We start from the raw sequence: 7,036 nt of genomic DNA on the forward strand, positions 1-7,036 counted from the left end.
AGAGAGAGAGAGAGAGAGAGAGAGAGAGCAAGTTGTTCAGGCTTTTGAAGCCTCAGAGCCAACCCCCCAGTGACACACTTCTTCAAACAAACTCACATCTCCTAATCTTTCCCAAATAGTTCCACACACTGGAGTTTAATAAAGACGGCATGTAAATAAATTTTTCTCATGGAGATTACAACAAGGAATTTTAACATTCACTAATATTCTTTGACTGAGGGAACTTACTATTGTCATGGGTTTCTTGGGAGTCATAGAGCCTTTCTTAGAGGTTTTGACAAGCTTAATATTTTAGACTGCCTGATAATCAGTGACTATCAAACTCTCCAAGAATTTATGTGGGATTCCTTTTGGTATGCTGTAAATATTTTTTATTACCATTGATTAATAAAGAAGCTGCTTTGGCAAGCAGAATATAGCTAGGCAGGAAAATTAAACTGAATGCAGAGAGTAAGAAGGTAAATATCATGTAACTGCTGAAGGAGGATACCAGAACATTATCAGTAAGTCACAGCCTCATGGTAATACACAGATTACTAGAAATGGGCTAATTTAAGATCTAAGAGCTTGTTAGGAATATACCTGAGCCATTGGCCAAACAGTGTTATAATTAATGAGATTTTGTGTGATTATTTGGGTCTGTGTGGTCAGGAAAAGAAAGCACAATCTCTGTTTACATACCAAGCTTCTTCAAAGTTCTTTGTCTCTCTCCCAAAAACAATAAGAAAATGAGGACAAGAAGTTAGCAAATGCAAATAATTTAACAAGTAAAAACAAAAAGTAACTGGGAGAATTGGAAAAAAAAATAATACTGTTGCGCTGCCTAGTTTAGTAGCCTGCTATGAGACTTATGGCAAAAGTTGGAGGGACATTGAGATAATTTTTATTAGATTTGTTCAATTTTTAGTACATTGCAGGTTGAGGTACCTAATAAATGACCTATATTGCTCAGTCCAGCCAAAAAGCAATCATGGTTACTCATTCAATCAAAAGAACTATCATATGTCATAGTCACCTTCAAACCCTCTCTTCTCCAATTAGTTCTATTGATTCTGTAATTCTACTTATTTATTGAGCTATTGTCTTTATTGTTTACAAATTCATTTTTATTTGCAATTGCTTCTCTATGTCTCTGTGTGGGTATGTGCATATGAGTGCAGTATGTGCAGCGGCCAGGAAAGGACATCATATATCCCTAGAGCTGGACTTATACTCAGTTGTAAGCTACCTATATGTGACTGTTGGGAAGTGCAGAAGCTCTAGATGAGTATGAAGTGCTCGTAACTGCTGAGACATCTCTCTATCTGCTATAGAATCACTTTCTATATGATTAACACATGACCTACCATAGTCCTGCCCTTACTTAATGTAGGAAGCCAACTCCTGTCTCCTTACAATAGCGTTCAAATACTGACATTATGTTTCCATCACATCCTATATTTATAAAAATACATTTTCTGTGTCAATTTATTTATTTAATCATTCATTTTTAAAGATACATGGTTGTATATTCTCCTCTAAGGAATATAATTCATTGGTTCATTATTTACTTTGATTCTCAAATTATCCAATATTTGGTTGCTGTGAATAATTTAAGATTGATTTCTCTACCTTGCTGAGATGTTCATAGTGACTCTCTAATCTATCTACTCAGTGTCACAATATAATGTTTTAAGTGCATCACACCCTTTTTATTCCTGGTCCTGAAATCAGCCATTCATCTAAGCAGTTCTTATTCCTTTCAGTAAAGTATAACATTTAGAAACCACTATATGATTTATCATGTGATCATTGCTGGGAAATCTTTGTGTCATGACTTATTGGTTATTATTAGGAAATATATGTACAGATGTATCAGTATCTGTATCTATCATTGAATCAATCTATATTAAAAGTATTTATCATTACATTTCTAATTTTATGTCAGGTTAGTGATCTACCATTATGTGATAGATTACAATTAGTATTCCTTTTCCACATAGTGAGTATCAATTATACACATAAGCAATGTTCAATGCCTTCCTTTCTCCTAGCTGAGTTTAGTATGTAAAGATGACAATAAGCATTCCATGATAAATTCTAAACTTATTGTGGTCTTTAGGTCCAAGAGCTATTCCCAAACACATGGAATGAAAAAAGATATGATCTCTGAAATAGTATATAGTATTAAATTTCTTTGACATACATTTGTTTCAGTAATGCAATATACATATATGTATAATAGTTTTTATTGGCCTTAGTTTGATCACATGCTCCGTCAGTCCCAGTCCAGCTGGCCTTGGTGAGCTCCCATTAGATCAGCCCCACTGTCTCAGTGTGCGGAAGGACCCCTCGTGGTCCTGACTTCCTTGCTCATGTTCTCCCTCCTTTTGCTCCTCATTTGGACCTTGGGAGCTCAGTCCAGTGCTCCAATGTGGGTCTCTGTCCCTATCTCCATCCATCACCAGATGAAGGTTCTATGGTGGTATGCAAGATATTCATCAGTGTGGCTATAGGATAAGGCCAGTTCAGGCACCCTCTCCTCTACTGCCCAAGGAACAAGCTGAGGATCTAAAAATCTAAACTGATTTTTGAGAGATGGTTCAGCAGTAAAGAACTTACTGCTCTCTCAGAAGCCTCAGATTCAGTTTCCAGGCCCCACATGGTATCTTAACTGTAACTCCAGTTTCAGACAATCCATTTCCTTTCTGACACCCAATGGCACGCATGAGCTATATATACATATATGCAGGTAAAATTCACATACACACAAAATAAAACCAAAACAAAGTAAAATTAAATAAACAATTCCTAACGTAAATGGTTACTTTTATTTATGCCATTCCCTCAAAAGCTAGCCAGCTTCCTATTATTTATTTTCCATTTTTATTTATTTTATTTATTTTTCTGTGTGTATGGTGTATACATGTGTAAGATGTATGTGAATGCACCAGTTTGGGCAGGGATGTGCACCTGACCATGTATGCAGAGACCAAGGAAGACCATAGGATATTCTCTGCTACTCTATCTCTACATATATATTCAAACATAGAATTATAAAATATGAAAATGGTACCATGGTTGACATCAGTTTCTCTGTTATTAAAGCATAAGACACACACCTTTAATCCCAGCACTTGGGAGGCAGAGGCAGTTAGATCTTTGTGAGTTCAAGGTTTGCGAGTTCTAGGACAGCTAAGGCTAAACAAAGAAACCCTGTCTTGGAAAAAAAGGAAAAAAAAATGAATAAACATGTCTATAACTATTTCATTATTGTTCTGTATCTTAAAAAGTAAATTATATAAAATCTAATAAAATGTATAAATTTGTTTTATGAAATGCTGTCAGTAATTTTAATGCCATTCAAATTTTATTACAAGAAAAAATGCCAGGAAGATGATTATAGTGGATGACAAATTTCCTCTTTCTCCCATGGGGCCATAAGCACAACAACAGAACAGACTATGCCCCTTTATGGGAAATCTAGAAACCAAGAGGTTCTTCAGCCTAAATTACAAAACTGGTAGAATATTTCTTGGACTGTCATAGTGCACAGACAACATATTATAGTGTTGCTCCTGAGCACAGCACAAGAAGGAACTCAGCACGTAGCTTCTTTTTGGAGAGAAAAAGGTTAAGAATGCATTCAGTGTTTTCATTTTTATGGGTATTATTTGAGGGACTGAGAATTCTACATTGTCTATCTTAGAACATAGTTGAAGCCAGAACAGATTTTCCATACCTAAGACTAATTAAGAACAAAACCTAAGACTAATTAAGAACAAAAATACCTGGTAATTCTACTACCGTTTCAAAAGACCTGTGGTACAGTAAACAAAGCAGTTAAAACTTGGAAAACTTTATGTCAAGAATAAAGACAAGTGAGGAACATATACCCTATATTCCGACTTTTAGGGGGCTACTGAAAATGTAAATTGTATATTTTTATTTCAGGATATAGATAAGTCTTGGCATATCCTGAATGCTTGAGGCATACTGACAATAAAAATAAACAATGAACAAATAAACAATCCTAGTATATTGTTGTTCTTAAAGGCACACAGTAGAAAAATCAGGTTTCAATACACCTCAAAGGTTCTACCTCAGAGGTTTCTTTCCTCAGAAGAAAAGAAACTGGTGGATACCAACTTCTGGGCTTTATCAGAAGAGTCTTCCCAAAGGATGAGATTCTATCTTCCCTATTCAGGTCATCAAAGCAGGTATGAATTCTCTAGATGCCTAGATTCACAGGCAGCAAAAAGAAAGGAAAGGAAGAAACAGCTGAATAGCATGATCATACTTCTGAGAAATGGTGGTACAGTTGCCTGGCATCTGAAAGAGCAAAATGTTGCAAGCCTACAAAATGGTAACAAAATGCTAAAAATCAGCAATCATCATATACAAGTTTCAACATCAAAGAATGTTGAAAAGAAACCATGGAGTACTTAAATAGATTGATTGTAATGGTTTTTCTCTTATGAAGCCAACTGGTACTGAGAGGGTTGCCATCTTTTCCCAACTTGAATATACAATTCAAAGTTGCTAGGACTACAGAAAAAAAGGTGAATTTGCCCTGTCAAAAGAAACACGCACATAAACACACACACACACACACACACACACACACACACACACACACGAACAATCCTGACCCTACTGAAACTGAAACACAATTGTCACTCAACAAATGATTAAAAAAATCATCATAAGGATGTTGAAAGAGCTTAAGGAAATTCACATAAAAAAGAAAATTCAGACAACTTGCAAAATACAATAAATTTGGTTGCTGAAGAAAATAAATAAAATGTTTTCTCTATGAGTCTAAAAACAAGCAGTGTGAAGCAAGGAAAGGAATCATCAAAACAAAAAAATAAGTTATTTAATAGAACACAAGAAAGAAACAAAGAAAAGAAGTTAATGAAAATAAATATGGAAATTCCAAGAGATTTAGAGACTTAGGCAAACACCCAACTCCTTCAGTGTTCTCTGACTTCTACAAATGCAGAGGGGCACACACACACACACACACACATAAATGTAATAAAATTTCAATGAAAATTAAAATGTAATATCGTTAAAATATCTGCACAACTTGCTGTGGTTTGAATGAAAAGTATACCAAATAGATCTGGGGTTTTGAAAACTTGGTACCAAATTTGATGGCACTCTTTGGGGGATGTTACAGAACCTTTAAGAAGTACAGCCCTGCTAGAGGAAGCTAATCACTGGGAGGTGGACCTTGAGATTTTATAGCCAAGTCCCATTTCCAATTTTCTCTCTACTTCATGTCTGGGGCTGAAGATGCAATATCTCAACTTTCTGCTCTGGTTGTCTGCTTCCCATGGTTTACTGTCCATTATGGACTCTAAGTCTGGAAACACTGCCATATGTGTGTGTATGTGTGTATGTATATATGTGTGTGAGTATGATGTATATATATTTCTTCTGGTTATGGTATTTAATCACATAAGCAGGAAAGTAACTTTTACATGACCCAAAAGCAATCCATGGACTCAGCACAATCTCTTTTTTTCTACTGATGCTATTTACAAAGACAGAGAGAACCTGCTTGGTAGTAGAAAATTATATTCCTCACTGTGGCAAAAGGATCATAGATTCGAAGCTGGTCTGGAATATGCTGTTAGTTGAAGGCTAGCCTATGTTACAAAATTATGCTTCAAACAGTATATGGATAACAGAAAGTGAGTGGGTGTTTTTTAATCTATATTGCAGGGAGGGCACAAGGGTGGGAGGGTGGACCCTGTAGGAATGGGGAGCAAATATGATTGGGGTGGATTGTATAAAATTCCAAAGTAATAAAAATATTGTGTTGGAAAAAGAGTTTGTAAAGTGATATAGAACAATAAAGAAACTGAGTTTTCCAAAACAAAATTACCAAAGGAAGGTAAAATCAGAGATTACACATGACATGATTTTAAAGTTTGTATGCAATTGTAATGATCAATTATATGATGTAGAAAGAAAGACCTATAAGTCAATGGGATAGATAAAATAAATACCCACAAATTAATCTGAACATAGACAAACAATTGATGAAACAAATGTTCCTCAGATTCAAGAACTAGATGCACTTGGCTTGCTTCAGTTGATTGACAGGTGCAGATAACAGAAATGGGGTCTTTCCTGACAAAAGGAACCCACATTAAAAGGTTTCAGGGAAATGCTGAATTTAGATTTCTGTTTCTTTCTCTAAGAATTCTTCTATTTACCCACTAAGAATAAGCCTTGATTTGGCCAGACCTACCATCTTAGGACATTGTCACCAGCACTGGTATTTGGGGGCCCATTTTGCTACCTAACCGTAGACCAGCATGTGGATCCTTGAAGCTCAACTCCAATTGCTACAAGTTCAGTAGGTGCTTTTAATTCCAGTGCCTCTGAATAGCGTTTTAAGTGTTCAGTTTGTATCACTTATTGAAATATCTTATAGAAATTAAAGTTCCACCTCAGTTAACACTATAAACAACAGAGATTGTACAAGTTTAAAGGTTATAAAGATGTTCAGAAAAATAAGCTCTTTTTGCTCGAGTGTGGAAATGTAAAGCATAGGGCTGCCAGGAGGCCTAAGGCAGTAAAAGCATTTGTCACCAAGCCTGGAGACATAACTTTAATCCCTAGAATCCACAGGAATATAAGGAGAGAACTGACTCTTACAAGCTGCTCTTTGACCGCTGCATATGTTACATATGCACAAAAATGAATAAATAATTGTTAAAAAGTCTTAAAATATTAAAAGTATATATAACAATTTCTTACCAATCACTTTTGAGGTTTTTTATTTGTTTTTTTCTTTTCTTTCTTTGTGTATCCATACACATTTTAAAATACATTTTTGGAAAGAATACTGATTTCATATTCATTCAACAATTGTGAATAAGGGAACGATATGGACATGCAGATTCAATATTACAGAATGTTAAAAAGCAATGCAAAAAAATTAAGGAAAGATCCTTTTGTCACCGGATCACTGGGCTACCGGGCGGCCCTGTTTAGTTGCTGAGGAATCCCATCTGGACGGGTGAGTGTGTGCTATCCA

This window comes from Microtus ochrogaster, unplaced genomic scaffold, assembly GCF_000317375.1.
Source record: "Microtus ochrogaster isolate Prairie Vole_2 unplaced genomic scaffold, MicOch1.0 UNK36, whole genome shotgun sequence".
Lineage (NCBI taxonomy): Eukaryota > Metazoa > Chordata > Mammalia > Rodentia > Cricetidae > Microtus > Microtus ochrogaster.